This window comes from Balaenoptera musculus, chromosome 11, assembly GCF_009873245.2.
Source record: "Balaenoptera musculus isolate JJ_BM4_2016_0621 chromosome 11, mBalMus1.pri.v3, whole genome shotgun sequence".
NCBI lineage: Eukaryota > Metazoa > Chordata > Mammalia > Artiodactyla > Balaenopteridae > Balaenoptera > Balaenoptera musculus.
This window is the reverse complement of record NC_045795.1, coordinates 89,026,658-89,047,882: the sequence shown is the minus strand read 5'-3', so window position 1 is coordinate 89,047,882 and position 21,225 is coordinate 89,026,658. Positions and strand designations below refer to the sequence as shown.

The 21,225-nt window shown below is 35.0% G+C and overlaps 1 long non-coding RNA gene across 2 annotated transcripts in view; it reads left to right on the top strand.

The window, feature by feature from the left end:
• LOC118903793 overlaps positions 1-21,225 on the top strand; it is an 89,333-nt gene that overhangs the window by 55,459 nt on the left and 12,649 nt on the right. The window contains exon 3 of one of the 2 annotated variants that reach the window (XR_005021866.1): positions 6,514-6,580. The exons of the other annotated variant lie outside the window; for it this stretch is intronic. This is a non-coding gene — a long non-coding RNA (uncharacterized LOC118903793). Of the gene's footprint in view, positions 1-6,513; positions 6,581-21,225 lie in introns of those variants that run through there. 2 annotated transcript variants of the gene reach the window in all.

The following is a 21,225-nucleotide window of genomic DNA, read 5'->3' as shown; positions in this document are numbered from 1 at the left end:
TTTATAAATAAAATTTTACTGGAACAGCTACATAGTTACACCCATTTATTTATATGTTGTCTGTGACTGCTTTTGTCCTAGAGTAGCTGAGTTGAATAGTTGCAATAGAGACCTATGGTCCTCAAATCCAAAAATATTTACTGCCTGGCCCTTTCCAGGAAAAGTTTGCTGTCCCCTACTCCAATATATTTATTTTCCATGTTGTCTACCATGGTGAAAATGTAACTTTGGTCTTTATCCATATGAACTTAAAGCTTAAAAGATCAAGACATAAGGACTAGGATTCAAGTGATGGAGTAAAAAGTGTCAATAAACATACAATAATAGCTTGCATTGTTTTCATATTTTATTTTCTGTAATCAGATAAATTTTAAATAACACACTTTAAGTAATTAAGATAGATATTGAATGTAAGGAAAGCAATCAACATGAATAAACCAGGATTCTATGTGTTCAATTCCTTTGAGCTTAAAATTTTATTATAAAGTATTAAAATATTATCTAGTGGGTATGATAGGAATTTTTAAAAATTTATGCATGTATGTGTTTTGCCAAAGCATTAAAAAAAATTTCAATGTTTAGAAGATATGTAGCAATAGAATAAGTCCCATATGTTAAGTGAATTCTTTGTGGCTGGAGATACTTAAGCCCAGCTAGATGCAGAAGCACTACTATGGAGGAGAGTCAGCACAGTAAGGAGGGTCCTCCAGATTCCTTTCAGCTGAGATTTTGTGATTTGACATGGTGATGATTAGGTCAAATATATAAGACTCAAGAGCCACCACTGAAAAAAAGAGATAAAAAAGTGTGTATGTGTGCCTGTGTGTGTGTGTTTGTGTGTGTGTATACGTACACATCTGAGTATTTTCTGGAGAATTCATTTTTAATTCTGTGGGGTTTTTACCAAACCACTTTCTACTGCTACAGCAGCTACAAATTATAAGCTATGGATCCTGCCCTCAAGAAGCTTAGATTTGGTTTTAAGAGTTCTGTGGAGAGATTGTTCACATTAGCTCGTCCATTCAGGAAACTGAGGTATGAAGGCAACAAAATCTGAACAGTTGTTCAAAAGAGTTAAGATGTAAAAAGAGAGAAAAGGCACAGGTAAAAAGAAAGGTATTGTATACTTTCAGAAAAGAACAATTCAGCTACACTGGCTGAGATCACAAGAAGTGAAAAATCAACCATATGAGACACCTGACAATCCATCATGTAGAAGTAATCACTATTCATATTTTGTTATATGACCTTCTGGTCTTTTTATGTATCTGCACACTTCTGCAAAATTAAGGTGTATTGAATATAAAATTATGTAACTTGCTTTTTCCACTTAGCAAAATAAATTGACTATTTTCCCATAGCACTAGATATTCTTTCTAGCTGAATGCTTTGTCTTGAATAGTTGAATCATAATTTAATTAATCCCCAGTATTTGATATTTCCACTAAGATGGTTAAAGAGAAGCATGATTTATATAAATCTGTAGTGCCCATAGACAAATCTGATATTTGAACTTATAGTATCCTAAACAAATTTTTCAATGACTAAAGACAAGTGGCAATGCCATTTTTGAGTTGTTATTACCTTATAAATTTATTTGATGGATTTTGTTAAAGAGAGAGACTAAGGAAAGGGAGTCATGGACAGACTTACTTTAGCTTATTATGTGTTTGAATACCAAGTGTGGCATATTATGGTAAATATTACCTTAAATGCAGAAGTTATCTTAAATAAGAACCCTTTATTTTAAGGCTATAGCAGGATTCAGTTGTTTCTTACTGATGGGTATTACAAGAGATGGAAGATTTCATCATTATCCTTGGATTGTTTGTGGATTCTGAGGGGATTGTTCACCTTCACATTTCCTTTTGCCATTACTATTATTTTTGTCTGAAGGGAACGAAGATGAATTGTATGCTTGTACCTTTGTCCAAGCTTTTCTCCTATGTCCCATTACCAACCTACTAGCTTTCTTTTCCCTTTGTACTTTTCTGTGAAGATTTCATATCCTGTGTACTGGGAGAATAACATCTTTGGAAGGAGTGTTTTATCTATATTTTGTAGAAAGAAGTAAAACAGGGAATGTGTGTTGTTTAAAAACAGGGAATGTGTGTTGTTTAAAATATATCAATAACTTAATGAAGAATTGATAAAAATAGGGAAAAAATAATTTCAGATAAATGCACTTTGAAGAGAACATGGTTGTCCTCAAAAGAAGAAAATTCAGAGTAAAAAAAAAAAAAAACTCTATACATTTTTTATTGAGTCTATCTCTGTAGCACTTTCATGTTCTTTAATCTCTTTTTCTTCCTTTTTTATCAGTTGGTTTTTGAAAACTTAATTCTCTGTGCTGTACCTTGAGCAGTAAAAAGTATAGCCAGAGTGAGAAAACTTCTTAAATTTTGCTTTTTATTAGAGCAAAGATCCGTGAATAGAGCAAGAGAGAAACAAAGCTTGTAAGATTGATGCGGGAAGAGAGAGAAAGAGAAGCTGAAGAAACCGAGGTGCTAATAATGGAATTTGTTTGGTCCCAAGCTGCAAAGCATTCTACCAGGCTAAGTACAAATGTCTTATCCTCTTGTTCTAGGTCAAAAAGTCTTCTCGTAATTATACTGTTGGTTCTTGGCAGCTATAAATATAACTCTTATCAATAAATGGAGAAGCAATATTAAATTACAAGTGAAATTTCTGATCAGGTTTTTCTGAATTCAAAAATGTGCTCTTGACACATGGCTTTTCTTAGTAAATTAATAGCATACAATCCTATTTTTTTCCTGGTTTTAACTCACCATATACGGGATGATTCAATTTAAAGTCAGTTTACAAAAAATTATCAATATAAATTTTGGCAATTATCTATATAAATCTTACAGCATATTGAGCTGCCAAATCAATATTGACTTAGAATCACTATGTGTGCACTTGGTGAACTATAGCAGGTAGGAAAGTCATGGTTGAAGTCGCTCTCTTATAAGTATAACATTTTGGAATAGTAGTTTCATTGTGAATTCTTCTACTTAGAAGAAAATCAGTGATAGGCAGTATAAATTATTTAGCGAATCAGCCTATCTGCTTGCTAACAGTTTGCGATTTCTTTCCTAAGCACACGAGATTGATTCTGAAAAGTGCTCCTCTTTCTGTGGGTCTAGAATTTTCTGCTTCAGCCACTGTGCAAAACCAGAAGGATGCTTCAGACTAGATGTTTAGGATTTCTACTGCAATTGTGTGATTATTTAACACAGTGTTTTTGTAAATAGATCTGATTTCTTATTAATCACAAAAATCACAGTTATTAGGCTAGTGCTAGAGGAGAGGGTGTAGCTTTGTGGTTTGGAGAGTTGGATTCAGACCTTAAATCTGCCACTGCTGATTACGAGTTATGTTATGCTGGTGAGTCATTAACCTCTTCAATACTTAGTGCCTCATCTATACAAAGGAAATACTAATATCTAATGTACACAGTTGTTAGGAGTAAATAAGATAATGGCATTAACCACTTAATCTACAGTAGCTCAATGCATGGTAGGTCTCTCAAAATCCCCTGTTGAAAGCTCCTTGAAGCGGGAGATCCTATCAAACTAATTTAATGTCTCCCCTGTATGATACCATGTAGATTATGGACAGTAAGGCTGATTTCTCATTATGAACACCAAGAAAATTGGGAAGATAAAGATTTATTCACCTCAGGTTCTACTCATCTTCAAATTCTTAGTTTTATTTTACATTCTTTTGGATTTTATTTATTTCAGGCCTCAAAGCTGTTATCTTAGGTGAGACTGCAAAAAAATTTTAAAACATCATAAAATTAAATTTGCTAGTAGCTACAAATAGCATGTTGACAGCACTGCTTTTTTTCTCATAAAAAGCATGCATACATATGGAGAGTATTTCATTTTTCTTAATCTTTTTCTGGTGTTAAATATCTGCAGTAAACAGAAAAAGTATACATGATTTTCATATATCACTTGTAAGTGTCTGAGAAACTGCAGGATATGGCACTCACACTCTAAGTCATAACTGATATTTTAACACAAAATATAAAACCACATATATCATTATTACTAATAATAAGTTGAAATCTGATCCTGTGAACAGTAATCCTGTGTCAAAATCTGATGTTTAAAAACTTTGTAGACTGATAAAAGAGTTGATCTCCATGTGCTTGTTAGTTTGTTTTTTTCTTGTATTACAGGCTATTAAGGCAGCTTTTAAAAATATTCTTGTCTAATAGTCATATTCTATAATGTGATTAGCTAAGCATGTTTTTAGTAAGCATGAAAGTCTAGCCTGCACTGAAAGAAAACTTGGTATATTAAAATTTAAGTCTCAGGAAAATTATATTTATGTCAAAATAATTTAATTTTATACTATTTTAAAAATGTGCTTCCTAATGTAATGAAAATTATGTAATTAAAAATAAAAGCTTCTATCTATGGATAATTTTTAGAAAAGTTATCAGATTTTAAAAGTGGTGGTAAGCTAATGTAAGATAAATGTACAAATCCTAGATAAGGACTACGTTTTGTCTCTTTTCTAGGAAGTAGAACTATAACAGAACCAGATAAAGATGATTTTATATGAAACTCATCAATCTGGCTTCTCTGCCATAGGTTGTGTTTAGAATGCTCTATATTCTAGTCTTTGCTGATTAGGTCATTTTGTAGAAACCCTATTATTGATGTGTCCAACCCACAGCTCCAGCTTAGATAGGGCCTAGATCAACTAAACCATGATGTTGTGTTATCCAGCTGATCTTAATACTTAAAGACTTTTGGATATTAGCACTATGCCTCTGGATCCTTGACTCCCTACTTTCAATTAAGGATTATCTTCCTTTAGTGGTGAATAGGGAGATTCCTTTGGTACAACCTGGCCATTAATTGCCTGAACCCTGGTAGAAAATTAGTTACATGGCCCAGGCTTCTTTTATTAGCAATGACAAATACAGTAAATATCAGCTAATTTCACTCGTTGCCATGGCAGCCACCCATTGCAGCTACCATTTTTGATTACAGTCTTTTCTATGAGGTGGAAAGAGTTAGTAGGTGTGAACTGTTGTACTATGAATAATATTCAGGCTCCTTATAGGTCTGCATGATATGACCCTTACCTCTCCCCGCTACCCCAACTTCATCTTATACCACTTTTCCTCTTGTTCAAAGTCTCTGTGCCAGTGTTCTCACAGGTTCTTAAACAAAACAGCCACTCTTGCCATAGGACTTTGCACATGACATTGATGGAGAAGAAGCCAGCAAGGGTGTTGTTTCAGGTCAAGTCCTTTTGAAGGTAGCTTCATCCTGATCTTACAGGATGCTGAGAATTCATACTCACACCACTATCAGCTTCTGGCTAAGGGCCTCAGAGTAGCAGGGGGATGTAAATTCCCAAGAACTCTGGGTCTTCGTGCCTATGGGCAAAGTGTCTCCAATAGCCCTAGGTGAGGCCACCAAATAAGATTTGCAGGTACAGCTAATTGACATCAAAAACACACTGAAGCTGGAGGAGGGCCACTCTGAAATGAGAAATGGGAAGAAGGAGTCTGGACAGTAGATCAGTAGGGTCTTGTAACATCCATCTATATAAATAGAGTTTTATCTCTAATAATGATCTATTCTGAAAATTTTCCCATTTAGCTATGTTCTGCCAAAAGGAAAAGTGCTACACATCAGTGAATTGTCCAAAGAGTGCTGGCAATTGGAATAATAAGTATGGAGTATAAGATAACGAATTAAAACACAAAGGAGGAATCAAAACATTATCAATTGCAACAACAATGGCAAAAGAGGATATAAAGAACAGTGAATGTAAAGTTCCTTAAGAATCAAGGGTGAAAGAAAACAGAACTTATGAGGGTCAATGGAAGACTAGTCTGTCAAATTGATTCGCAGCTTAGCACACCTTTTCCTCTCCTAGAGGGAACACTCCTTAATCATCTTGATAGTCCTGCTAGCAAGAGAGGTATGCTAATTGGATGCCTGGCCCAGTTTTCTAAGACTGAGCAACTACTTTATTTCATAAACTTTTTTTTAAAAACACAAGTCTGCATAAGCAAGGAGAAAAACAACACTTTATATATATATTCCAGGTAAGAACTTCTTAGAATATAAAAGAGAATTGGTAAGATATACTGGAAAGAATAAGAAGGCAAGTTTACTATTTTTTCTATCACAAAATACCACATGCTGACACATAGCGACTGGCTAAGACAACTCTGAGACTTGGCTAGGAATCTAGTAGTGTTCCCTTTGAACCCCACACCCCATCCACAACTAGGGTGGTATCAGAGTTTCATAGTGTCATATTTATTCTATACTTTTTGCTAGAGCCCTGGTTTAAGTAAGCAGACAGGTGATTTGTTTTACAATTCCACATTCATTTTGCCTTCTTTTGGAGACAGCACAGTAGTTTCCTATTGGGGAATTACTTTTCTCCCACTGTAAGCAATATGGTGGATCTGTCAGTCAAGGTGATGTAATTCTCTTAACTGAGAAGTGAATATATGATTCAAACCAGGTCAAGCCAACATTCTCCTGCTGGTCTCTGAGTCAAGTGGAGGAATTCAAGAACAGAAAAAGAGTTGCAGTTGATATATGCTACTGTCAGTGTTCAGGTAAGATGGAAACCTACTAGTTGGGTGATCGGAATAGCCATTGTTTCTGCCCCCGCTATGGTGCCTCAGCCATTTGTTTGAGTCTATGAACTATACTGGAATCTTACAATAAACAACTGATATAAAGAGCAAAGGGAGCTGGTAGTTAACTAGTCTACCTACCTCCTCCCTGCTAAGGTACAAGCTAAACTTCAGTATCAAAGCTCTTTGTAATTTGATGCAATTAAACCTTAAATGGGTTGAATATTAGTTTTAGTCTTGAAATATGTCATTGGATGTAAGCTTTAAGAGGGCATTGCCCAGACCCTTACAGAATGTTTGTTATATAGCAAGTGCTTAATAAATATCACATTTTGCAATAATAAATGGTGAAGAAAAATAAATATTATATGAGTTATCTTTAGCAAGTCATTTAATGCTCTGGGTCTTTTTCTCCTTAGCAATGAGATGAAAAGGCTAGATTTTTTTTTTTTTTTTTAAAGGGAACGCTATTTATTTATTTTGGCTGTGTTGGGTCTTCGTTTCTGTGCGAGGGCCTTCTCTAGTTGCGGCGAGCGGGGGCCTCTCACTGTCGCGGCCTCTCGTTGCAGAGCACAGGCTCCAGATGCGCAGGCTCAGTAGTTGTGGCTCACGGGCCTATTTGCTCCGCGGCATGTGGGATCTTCCCAGACCAGGGCTCGAACCCATGTCCCCTGCATTGGCAGGCATATTCTCAACCACTGCGCAACCAGGGAAGCCAAAGGGCTAGATTTTAAACTGAAAAATCCTATGCTTCTTTAACGTTTCCTCTCCTCCCCCAATGCAGGTAATAATTATTGCTTTGTGCTGGAATCTAATCTTAATTCTTTATATTCATTACTTCTTTGAATCTTTATGACAACCCTGTGAGAAAGACATTAGCATTAGTTGGGAATTCATTTGGTAATAAGTGGCAGAGAACCACAGTATGCTGGCTTAGACCTATTAATTTTTCTCACTTCACACGAAATCTAAGTGTTGGTAGCTGATGTCTTGTTGATGTCAAAATTAGAACTTTTCCTCACATGCTCACAAGATTGCAGACCTAGCTCTTTGCACTGTGTCCTTGTTTGAGGCAAATACAACAGAGGAAGGTGGAACAGTCTAGAAGCCAGATTTTTTTTTTTTTCCATCAAGAAAGGACATGCTTCTTTCACAGCCTACAGCTGGCTTCCATTTACATCTTATTGGCTGGGACTGTTACATGGCAACCCTTAGCTTGAAAGGAGCTAGAAAAACAGAGTATTTAGCGGGGAATATTTCTAGGCCTCAAATTGGGGTTCTGTTGCCAATAAAAAAGGGAGGGATGGATGTTTAAAAGACAATTGACATGGTTAGTTGCAATACTTTTTGAAAATTTTTATTTTACGGTTGAGAAATGAAGACCCCAAAAGGAGAATAACAATGTCAAACAGCTAGTAAATGGTAAAGAGAGGAATCTGATGCTCAAAAGCCTGTTTGAGAATCCAAACTCTTAACAAGGGTAGGGGCAGTACGGTACAGGACCACAAAGGGGCAGCCAGGACTATGTAGAATGTCCAGCTGTTCTGATAACTAAGTATACAGAAACCAGTTGGATCAATGGGGCCAGATTTTTAAAGATGACTTGTAAATCTATATTAATTATGGCAAAACTATTTTTTTGTCATCTTTTTTTGGTTATGTCTTTTTTTAGTTTTTATTTTACATTGTAGTATAGTTCATTAACAGTGTTAGGTTAGTTTCAGGTGTACAGCAATGTGATTCAGTTATACATGTACATGTTTCTATTCTTTTTAAAATTCTTTTCCCATTTAGGTTATTACAGAGTATTGAGCAGAGTTCCCTGTGCTCTACAGTAGGTCCTTGTTGGTTATCTATTTTAAATATAGTAGTGTCTTCTTAATGTGTGTGCTTGGTCTTAAATCAGTCTCCATTGAAGGGAATTACAGTAAATCTTTTAGGTCCCTATATTTCAAGATCCTAAGCCACATTCCCATACAAATCATAAGTTTTTGGGGTGGTATGGGGTGGTAGTAATAATAGCTTACTTATGGGTGGCCCAAACTAGGCTTGAAACATTACATATTCTTTTGTGAACCTCTGTTAGTAAATTACAATGATCCTCAGGTTATTCATATGTGAAAGGAAATGATAATAGATTAAACATTTTTCAGAATAGATTAAATGCATATATAATTTCTAGCAGAGTACATGGGTACATTGTAGACATTCAATAAGTGGCACATATTATTTTCATTATTTATGAATATTTCTGAGTTTTTCTCTTATTACTAAAAAATACATCTACTTTAAAGCAAATGTTTTAAATACAGAAAGTAAAATCAAGAAAATAAAATCACCGATAATCTCATAATAGAGCAATAAGATCAATATGATTCTTATGTATTCTACCCTAATTTTTTCTGTTTGAATATTTATTAGAGCAACACATGTCCCAGATAACTAATGAATTTGTACAGAAAAACTCACTATAGAAAACCCTCAGTCTATAGTCTCATTCCTCTTCAACCCTAGTTCCACTTTTTAAGAAAAACTCAGCTTTTAGATAATGTAATTATACAACTATTTCTCAATCTATCAGATGTAGAAAATATCTCTTGACTCCTCAATGTGAAAAATAAAAGTTTTAGTTTTGATATACTGTACTATAATTCTTCTAATGATTATATTTTCAACATTAAATAATATACTTAAAACTCAATTTCTGGTTCCATTAACATCCAGCAGTATTTCTTGACTTTTTAAGATTAGCATTTAATTTCCCTTACTCTCTCTTCCATTTTTCTTTTTCCACTTTCTCTCCCATGTTAATGTACTACCTTCTGTAAGTTGTGCTTTAATTTGTACTTTGTTGATGTTTTAATATTAATATTTTATATTGCAACTACAAACAAGTTTATTATGTGTTGTCCTTAGGTTGATGCTAAAAAGTAGTTTCACATTTTTTGATTATATAAATTTTTGGTTGTTCAACAAAGTACTATAAGAAGATTGCATTTAGTTGTCCTCTGATCCAATATCTGCACTCTGTGTTATGTATAGGAGAATTTTCTTAGCATGAGGTTCAAATAAATCACCTCCTTTAATTGCCTAAAACCATTCTATCAGTTCATTTGCTTTATGACTGGACCATGACAGCCATATAAAACTTTGTTTTTCTTAGAGTTTATAACTGTTTTTTCCCCCTCTCCTTTTTTTTTTTAATTCATCATTTTCCTTTATACATTCATGCTTTTCTAAATTTTTAATCCTACTATCCATTCTGTGGATTCCCCTTTTCTGGATGCCTCTTTCATCAAGACTTCCTCCTGTTTTTAATCTAAAATTGTTATATAATCCAGGTTGTCTGTCCTGCTGTTGTTCTAGTACTTCTCATCATAACTTTCCTGGTAGGGCCCACTGTTTTTTGATCTCATGTGTTATTTTTTCTTGGATTATTCTTTGGTGTGGATTGTTTACCCTGAAGTGACTTTTAAAGAATGCTTTGTGAGAGGAAAGGCACCAATGTCATTTCATATATTTTTTTAATAAAGCTTTACGTTTGATTTGTAATTTGACAAGTATAGAATTCTAGGTTAAAAATATTTTTTCTCCAAAAATTTGTGGTTCTAAGACTTCATAAGAATATAATTAGGTATCATATAATTGATTTTTTTAGTATGTGTTTCTGGGGCCTTTACAAGCCATTTTGATCTACATTTTAGTGCCTATTTTCAGTTCTAGGAAATTTTCTTTCATTATTTGTTTGATAGTTTCCTTTGGTTTTTCATTCTGTCTTGTTTTGGTTTTTTTTCTCATATAATTCTTATTTCTGAGGGACCTCCTTTATTGGTCCTTTGTATCTCAGGTTATTTGTATTTTTATCTCTTTTTTTCTATTTAAAAAAAAAATCTGCCCTTAGTATTTTAATCTTGACAGTGACCTTGTTCTCTGATTGCTCCTTTGACATGGCAAACTCTATTTTAGAAATTTCATACTTTCCCAAATTTTTAATTATAGACTGGATTATTTTAAGTTCTGTTCCCTGAGTTATCTCTCTTTGCTCTTAAAATAGATTTTATGTCTGAGTTTCTTGATTTTCTTGATTCTGCTAGCTCTCCTCATAAGCAAGTTTTGAATTTAAGAGGTGAAGATGCAAAGAATGTTCTCTTACGATTTTGCTTGATAAATAGTACAGTTTCCTTTTGATTCTCCTCACTGAGTTAGAACTTTGAACAGAATCTCTACATGGGGTAGAATGAAGTCTGACATGTTAGCTGTGTAACTATCAAGCTTCCTCCACCAAATGCCAAAATGACCATGACCCAATAATTAATAACGACAGCCACATTTGAAGCCTTAACTTTCCTCTAACTGTGGGTGCTTGGCAGAAGGACCCTGCTCGGGCTTTTGCCTGACTAGCAGATGCCAGTGGTCTGAGATTGGCTGTAGGATTGCTACTTGGTTTAGTTGTTTTGCATAATGATGATTTGGGACCCCACTTGCCCCTTGGCCTTGCTTGTGTTTCCTGTTGCTGACTTCACAGCCTCTAGTGACCCAATTGGCTCCAAAGTCCCTCAGCCTTCCATACTCTGGGATGTGTGGCGTTCCTCATATTGTTCATCGATTAATCCACTCCCCTCTAGTTTTTACCTTTCATTCAGTTATAAATCACCTCCAGTTACCTCTCTTGTTCGTATATAATCATTCTGTGCTAGCTTGAAACATAGAAAGCAGCTAATGTTTAACCATTTTTGACTTAACAGAAATGGCGATTTCAAATCGTTTAACTAATATGATACAGTCCGTAAACTATGCTTTCCATTCAATATTTTTATTTCAGTCAATTCTCAGGATGGAAGACAATGATTGTACTAGAGATCCATCTTAAATTGGGAGCTTATATTATTTTAATGGGAGTATTCACAGGGATGTAAATTGAGCCCTGCTGGATTATAAGCCTGACAAAACCAGTTCCTTCTTGCCTGGGAAGGCTGAAGTTGTCATATGATAAAGAGGAATAGTTTTTCTACTCAGTATTTTATCTACTTAAGATCCTGACTGTTTTGCAGATATTACTTAAAACGATACTGGTCAATTTTGGCCTGGTAATCCTTCCTTACTAAAAACGAAGCAAACAAAGAAACAAATCCACCAAATCACAATAAACAAAAACCTTCTGTACTTCTAATGCATGATTTTTCCACAAAAAATTAAGTCCAAGAGTGAAAAATAAAGACTCTCTTCCTTGAAAGAGAAGCGTAACCTTAGCTGACAGTTCTCTCGAACAGACACACCTAGGAGAACACGCCAGGATGCAAATATGTGGTTAGAGGCCAGGAACACAGAACATTCGCTCCCTGTTCTGCTTCCATAGCCATGTGATGGACAAGCTGAGAGTGCAGTGAGGCCAGCACAGACAGACCAGAGTGTCAGGTTTAGGACTCCCACACGAGGTTGCCCTGCCATCGTCTTCAAATCGCTGTGCAAGATTTGCAGCTCTGCTCGGCTTTCTGCTGTCCAGAAGAGAGAAAAGGGGGAGGCAGCTTTGCAGAACGCAGAATATATTTGCATGTTTTCAATCTCACATACTGCAGTAACCTCTCCAGGGCCATAGCAATGAGGCCCGGATCCTCCTTATATCCTCAGTGCTTGTGGCCTGAGAGACTGAGAAGGTGTCTGAAGGTATGTGACCCACCCTACGTTCCAGGAAAGGACTGAGATACTGAGTACTGGTTAACACTTCATTCATGGACCAGTTTATTTTTCTGTGTTGAGCTGGTGTTTTCACTTAATCTTTCAAATGAATTCTGCAAGGGTCAATCGAACTTCTGTGCTCTAGTTGAAGATGCTTAAAATCTCAGATTAAGATTTATTCTGCCACAATAAAGCTATTGTCTTCATCTGATTAACTTCCTCAAGTATGAATTGGTATCATTTTCTGGCTAAAAAAAAGGTAAGGGACTCTGAAAATATTGGTCTAACTTAGGTCTCAGGTGTGTTGTGAATTGAAAAAACTTTGTAATAAACTGTGTTTAAATTCTTGACAATTATAATAGAATTATAATAGAAATTTGTTGCTTTTGCCAATCCACATCAGTTTTCCTATATTCTGGTAAAAGCTCCCAATTTTGCTTTGATGGATTGGTCATTTAGTAGAATTGTCCACCGTGGTATCCTGCAAGTAGGTGGGCACATAATCCACATTTGTCCTATTCCATTCACTATAGAATCTCAACCTTGAGCAGAGTGATCAAAAACAGAAAAGATTTTTAGCCACTTCATCCATCGCAGGGGTAATGCCCTGAGTACTTTGATTATAGTTTCCTGCTCCTTAGACCACTGGAACTATCTCTGTTTTTGTTTATCCCCAGCCTTGTTCTTCAAATATGTCTTCAGTTTTCTGAGCTATCTATTATATGTCAATATATTTATTTCCTGCTTAAGAAAACCAAAGTCTGCTCCTGAAAAACTATTACAAGAATATAATGACCTATTTAAATTGGGAATGCTCGAGTGTCCAGAAAATGTGGCAACAGATATGCTATACAAGTCTTCTGATAAACAGAATTTTCTTTGTCAGTTGTGACACTGTGTAAATGAACCATGTCATTCAACAGTGCTAATTCAGGGTTAATTCTGCCACTGAGCTCAGGCATCTTATTCTTTTTCTTTCTTTTTTTTTTTTTTTTTAATTGAAGTATAGTTGGTTTACAATGTTGTGTTAATTTCTGCTGTACAGCCGAGTGATTCAGTTATACATATATATATTCTTTCTCATATTCTTTTCTATTACAGTTTATTACAGGATATTGAATATAATTCCCTGTGCTATACAGTAGAACCTTGTTGTTTTTCCATTCTATACATACTAGTTTGCATCTGCTAATACCAAACTCCACTCCATCCCTCCCCCACCCCACCCCTTGGCAACCACAAGTCTGTTCTCTATGTCTGTGAGTCTGTTTGTGTTTCATAGATAATTTCATTTATGTCATATTTTAGATTTCACATATAAGTGATATCATATGGTATTTGTCTCTTTCTGACTTACTTCACTTAGTATGATAATCTCTAGTCCATCCATGTTGTTGCAAATAGCATTATTTTGTTCTTTTTCATGGCCAAATAGTATTCCATTGTATATATGTACCATATCTTCTTTATCCATTCATCTGTTGATGGACATTTAGGTTGTTTCCGTGTCTTGGTATTATGAATAGTACTGCTACGAATATAGGGGTGCATGTATCTTTTTGAATTATAGTTTTGTCTGGGTATATGCCCAGGAGTGGGATTGCTGGATCATATGGCAACTCTATTTTTAGCTTTTTGAGGAACTTCCATACTGTTTTCCATAGTGGCTGCACCAACTTACATTCCCACTAACAGTGTAGGAGGGTTTCCTTTTCTCCACACCCTCTCCAGCATTTGTTATTTGTAGACTTTTTAGTAATGACCATTCTGACCAGTGTGAGGTGGTATCTTATTGTAGTTTTGATTTAGATTGCTCTAATAATTAGTGATGTTGAGCATCTTTCCATGCAGACACAGTCTTATTCTTAATGAATTATGACTCACCCAACTCAAATGTGAAAGATTAATATAAAACTGCCACATGATTTCATGTCACATATATGGTCAGGTAGACACAAGGCCAGGAGAAAAAGGACAAGAGAAAATGAGACTCCAGAAAAATACTACTCAACTTTTTTCTTCCTTATACTCTCTGTGTGAAAGCATTATAGTGGTATTGACAGCAAAAATGACATCATTATGCAAAAGAGGCCATTGAGGAAGTAACGATCATTTTAAAGATGGGCAGAGCTGAAGCAAGTGCATATGCCTTAGAGAAATGGGGGAGGAAAAGAACCTGTGCTTCTCCAGGGACTGATAAATTAAAACACATCTTTAAAAAGAAAGCAACACTCTGTCCATCAGCTTTTGTTTCAGTGGAGTTGTCTTCTCTGTAGAATATTTTCTTTAGTAGAAAAATGTTTAGGATACCAGATGCTATACAGACAAAATGGATAGTGTACTACTTATCAATTGTTTGAGCTGGGAGACTGGGGTAGGTTAAACATTGTGAAATACAAAATTCACTATGAACAACCTGAGGATCTGTTGACATTAAAAAAGTGGGGCAAGATTTGCATTTATAAATGTTTTAAATTAATATCTACTAATAATACTGCTTTGAGCTCCATAAATCTTTTTCTTCAGTGACATGCATTATCTACTTAATATAGTAATACTTATATTAATATGTGTGTATACAACACATACATCAGTACCATGTAAGACATATATCTTAATACACATAAAATATATACTGCTTACAACTCTCTGACTTTGGGTAAATAGCTCACCTATCCTATTTCTTCATCTATGAAATTAATTATAACACCTACCGCATCAACTTGTTGTGAGGGTTAAATAAGGTAACATACAAAAAGTAATTAGAAAATATACATATTATATGAATTATAAATCTCATTTTACTTTGGTTGAAAATGTCTCTAATCCCTTTATTATTCCTGCAATATTCTGTGATAAAATTATTGACGGGAAAATCATTACTATTTTACTGAAATTTTTCCGAGTTAAACTTGAAACTTGGTATTGCATAGCTTTTGATATAGTCATAAACTGACCAGCTTCATGCATTCAATCATTCAAGTAAGTAATTTTAGGCATGTATTTTGTGTCCAGTGCTGTGCTATGTAAAGCAGATGCAAAGATGAAAACAGGTGCATCTGCTCCAGAGTCTCATGATTGTGGCCCAGTAGTTGAAAAAAAGCTTTAAAAGATAGAATTTAGATGAAAAAACTGTGTTCTGTGTGAACACGATTCATGTGTGCAACTTGTCTGCACTCACTTAAATGTGGGCTCTTAAAAAACCAAAAACAACAAAAAAACAAACTCATAGAAAAAGAGATCAGACTTGGGGTTATCAGAGGTGGAGCATGGGGGGAGAGACACTAGAGGAAGGTGGTCAAAAGGTATAGACCTCCATTTATAAGATAAATGAGTACTGGGGATGTAAGGTACAACATGATGACTATAACTAACACTACTGTATGCTATTTAGGAAAGTTGTTAAGACAGTATATCCTAAAAGTTCTCATCACCAGGAGAAAATTTATTTTCCTTTTTCTTTCCTTTTTATTGTATCCATGTCAGCAGATGGATGTTAACCTAACCTATTTTGGTAATCATTTCACAATATAAGTAAATCAAACCATCATGCTGTTTCTGTAAAACTTATACAGGGATGTATATCAATTATTTCTCAATAAAACTGGAAAAACATTTTTTTAAGTTGACTATATAAGTTAAATGAAGAATTGTGTTATTAAGTTCCCAAAACATTTTAAGTAAGTTGTAGGGAAGTTAAAATGAAGTGGTTTCTTGGACAGAACATTTCTATAAAATAAAGACATTTCCACTGTGTTTCAAAAATATAGTCATTGATCTTATTAATAACCCTCCCTTTTTACCATGTGGAGAATATTTCATTCTTCCTCTGATGTCAGTGACTTCCTTTTAGAATTGCTTCCCATTCCTAGAAAGGTGCTCATTACAAAAGAATGGATCTGCCAATAATCTGAAGTACTAAAGGTTCAGTAGACAAAAGAGCTTACTGTTTTGATAAACAGGAGGTTTTAATTTGAATACCCCAGATAGTCCATTTATATTAACCAAATTAATTTTTAACTTGTCAAATTATATAAACCACATGATCATACCCTTTAGTATTTTACTGGATATATATTAGGTCTTGTTATTGCTAGATACCATTTCCATCATCATTTGTTTCCCTGTTTATTTGTTGCCCAAACAAGAAGTATATTGTCTCTTCCTGTGTTTGAGGATCTCCCAGGTCTTTAAATAAAGACTTGGTAAAAGGCAGAGTTCACCATAAAGCTGAAAATATGAAACATTTGTGTACTACTTATTTCCTGAGTCACATTATCTATACTTCCCAATCATTCCAAGAAGCACTTAATACCTATTTTAATAAATTCCTTTTTCACTTAAATTACCTAGAGCATAATACATTTGGGCACAAATTAAAGGTACGACATATGGAAAGAAACATGTTTTAAAAGTTTCCACTATATGCTAGGAACTGTTGATGTTTTTTGAAACATATTAACAACAGCAACAAATAGTAATACTTTAGTCACTATTTTATTATTTATAAAAGTTGTTCATTTCCACTGTGCACATACTGAAACAACATAAACTTACTCTAAATTATTATAAAATTATTATGCACTTCAAAAATCCTTTATCATAAGACACACCAAAAGCCTTTCTTCTTTTCCAAATGGCTGAGTGTATACCAAGCTTTGCCAAATTTGTGTTAATGAGGAAGTAAAAAACATTTTTCACACACAGAAGCCTGAAGCACATCCTCTTGCTAACATTTTTACAAGCTTTTTTGGTCTTTACAGCAAATTTCCATTTGTGGTTCTTCTTCGAAAGAAGGCTGGGAAATTTTTGCAAGAGTTCATCATTTTTCTGTCTCTCTCATGAACTTTGAATAGGTAAGTGTCTTCTTGCTTTGCAGTTCAGTTATTCTGAAAAGTTAAAGTAGACCCTTGGGGTTACTGTACAAATATCCACCCACAAGATTCAATGTAGAACAATTCTGTGCTGCTTGTGTTTTACATTTGCTACTCATTTCCGGAGCTTGACCTCAGCTGATAAACATTTTTCACTTTTAGTTGCAAGTGAAGGAGCTGAAAGAAAGCTGGTCTCATCTGGGACATGTTATAGTCACAGCTAATTAATGTTCCCAGTGCCTTTCTTCACACCTAGAAATGTGCGAAGCTACCTTGATAGTGTGCAGGATAGTTTGTTACTTATTAGTATGCTTATCTATGAATCTTTCTGTCAATAAGAAAATGAAATTTTGCTTGGAAATAACTGATAAAATAAAATTTCTTCCTAATCACCTTTTAGGTAAAAACAATTCAGAGCTATGATTACAGGTAGCTGCAGGTAGCTGGCTATTTCTTCTCTTTGTGATTCTTTTTTCTTTCTTTTTGTTTTCTTCTTCTTCTTCTTCTTCTTTTTTTTTGGTGAGCAAATTATTCAGATTCCTTGCAAAGGATTTCTGAATTAGGGTTTAGGTAACATTTTCAGATTCAAAATAAAATTTCAAGTAGGGAGAAACCAAATCAAGTTCCTGGAAGGGAGAGAATAGAGTTTGCTTTTTAAGTACAGGCCACTAGCTCCCAGTACCTCACACCATGTTTCCCTTAACCAATTATTGTCTAATGATGGGGAGAAGCACCCTGCCAGTAGACTGAGACAGTCTGGCGAATATCAGTGTTTTTGCAACTTCAGTCCAGGTAGTACAAAAACCAATAGCTGTAACAGAAAACCATAAATTATATTTGAGACAGGTTTAAAACTGAAATCATTCAATTTGTGGTGCTATTTAAAATCTGCAATTAGCCCCAGTTTGCTTTGTAATGAATCTGTGATTGTAGAAGGAAAAGAAAAGCCTCTCCAACAAGAAATAATAAAGACAGGAGACATTTACAGGAGGCAGCTTGGGGAGCTTATATCTTCTTTGTGATATACAGAAATCATGTTTTAAAAGGCTGTAAATCTCCAAATCACCTGTGACCGCAGTGTGAAGTCAATTCAGAGTTAGCAATCATTCTGGAGGTCATTTTTTAATCCAATATCAATTTGATGGGATAGGGAACACATAGCATTTAGGATTAACATAATGCTTTATGACCACAAGACCACAGAGGTGGGCTGTGAAGAACAAACGTAGTAAATTTCTCCACAGTGGAAAATACCATTTTGCTGATCAGTTCTAGCGTTCTAAGCTAGGGAAGAAGCAGTCTTTCATTCTCATAATTCATGGATGATCACCACCAACAACAAATAAATACTTGAGTCCAAAGTAAGTTGACTTAAATAATTTCAAAACATAATTGTGTATTATAGAATCCAAGTTACAGAGATCTTAGAAAGTATAGTGAGATACGGCTATGCTTCCACCACAATGGTGGGAATTCAGTTAACAAATTAAAAAGACTGACAACATTGAGTTTTAGAACAAACAGCAGCAGCCTCAGACTGGAGACAGTGTGAATTTATCTCATGATTTAGAATTACTTGCCTTTGTCTACTAAAGTAGGACATATGTTTCCTCTGTTATCCATTAATTCCACTCTTTCAATATCTAATTAATACAAATGTGATTTGTATCAAAAGAGGACAGAAACATTCGTAGTAGCATGATGTCTGATAGTCCCAAACTGAAAAAGTCCAAAGGTCCATCAATGGTTGAATAGATAAATAAAGCATGGCGATTTATACAATGGAATACTATACAACAATGAAAATGAAAATGCCGTTGTACAAAATAAGAGTATATATTCATGTTCTCATTTATAAAATGTTCAGTTGAAGCAAAAAATAAGTGGCTTGTAATAAGAGATATTTATTGACTCACAATTCTGACGCTAGAAGTCTAAGATCAAAGTGTCTTCAGGGCCATACTCCCTCTAATGGCCCTGGGGAGCACCCTTCTGTACCTTTTCTGCTTCTGGTATGTGCCAGCAGTCTTTGGTGTTTGTTGGCTCCTAAATGCCTTGTTCCAGTCACATGGCCATCTTCTTCCTATGTGTCTTCACACCATTTTCCCTCTGCATTTCTTTCTTCATGTCCAGATTTCTTCTTTTTATAAGGATAATAATCATATTGGATTAGAGGTCTGTCCTACACTACTATCTCATCCTAACGAATTACATCTTCCACAAGCCTCTTTCCAAAGGAGGTTACATGATGAGGTACTGGGAATTAGGATTTCAACATATCTTTTTGGAGGGAAACTCTTCAACTTGTAACATACCTGAAATTCTCAGTGTGAAACTACTGAGGTGAATTGAAAAATACCTGGGGTTGGATACAAAGCTGCATGAACCCCCATGTAGGGTGTACCTACCGGCTTTATGATGCCATGTTTGTCAGTAATAACTCAGGTACCAACATTTGAGGGTGATTTCTCTGAACACGACCATTATCTGACTTTCCTACAGTCTACACTAGTGTATGTGTAGACAACACCTTTAAATTTAAAGGCCATGTCTTTAAATTTATATATATTTCTGGGTCGAATATCAAACATCTCAGAGTCAACCCATTTCTTTTCTGTTACAGGACTGATCAGTGATTCTAGGAGATTAAGAGTCAAGCATCAAGCCATGAAAATGTTAATATAGTGCAAGGATAACACATATAGGAGGGGAAGTGTATATAGTGCAAGGATAACACATATAGGAGGGGAAGTGTAGAGCATTATAATCTACATCCAAGCTCATCACAGACCTTGAGAAGGGAGAGCAGAATACACTTCAACAGAGACCAGACAAGACTTTACACTCCATCTTAATACCACATTCTAGGCAGCCATTCCCAATTACCCAGAGTTGGTATGTGAGGTGAAACCTATGATTAGTGTATACTGAACATGGCAGGGCCAGGCCAGGGCTAAATGATCAAGTCAGGTAAATTTGACCTCTGCGACATCTTTCATACCTTCCATTTGGGCTCCTTTCTCCTTTCTTCATATTCTTAGCAATATCCTGATGTCTCTGGCCACCCATGACTCAGTGGCTTATAATCTCAAGAGAGGTTGCTCTCATCGCTTACTCGCCATGTTAAGTTTGTACCCGCATCCACTCTCAGCCACCAACTTTTGCCAATTTCTAATTAAATGATAATATGTATATTATAACCATGACTGTTAATGGAGTATATTATTACTGCATCTATGGCAAATTACCTTGGCTTGAAGCATTGCTTGATTTTGATAACAGAGATGGTACATTGTGATGGTTATGGGCTTTGACTCTTGACTCAGAGTGTCTGGATTCAAATGTTGACGGTTCCACTCATTCATTTTGGGCAAATTACCTTCCTGGTCCATGCCTTTGCTTCCACTCTATATAATACAGATAAATAAAGTCCTGTCTTACAGAGTTGTTGAGATTAATGAATGAGTTAATACAGAAATGCTTTAAAACATTTTTGGCATATAGAAAGCATTTCACACCAGTTAGATATTTTAATTGTATAATTATGCAAACAGGAATCCTATATATGATGGTTAAACTTAAAGGATAAAAACAAAAAAAAATTCTATTTGATTTTTACTTATATGTTGGGCACTGTGTTAAATTTTGGAGATATATGGCTGTGTCTTGAAGGAGAATTTAATGAAAGAGAAAGACATAGAAATTAAAATGAAATATGGTAAGTGCTATAATGACTTTATTTAGTTCTTGTTATGAGAACATGCTGACATGATGCAGCAGATTTTTTTTTTAGCTTTGAAACTATTTACTCTTACTGTTTTCTTTTTTACTATACAGTAGAGAAATTTTCCAGTTAAAGCAATGACGTGCTTTTTACAAAGATCTGGCTATCCTGTCTTGCTGTCTTTTCTCCCTACACTATTCGTTCTCACTCCATGCTTTTCTAGCCTAGATTATTAGATATTCTTAGACTAATACACTTTATAGATGAGTGGGGTTCTTTAACATCTGACATTCAGTTTCTAAGAAACGTCCCTGTAATTT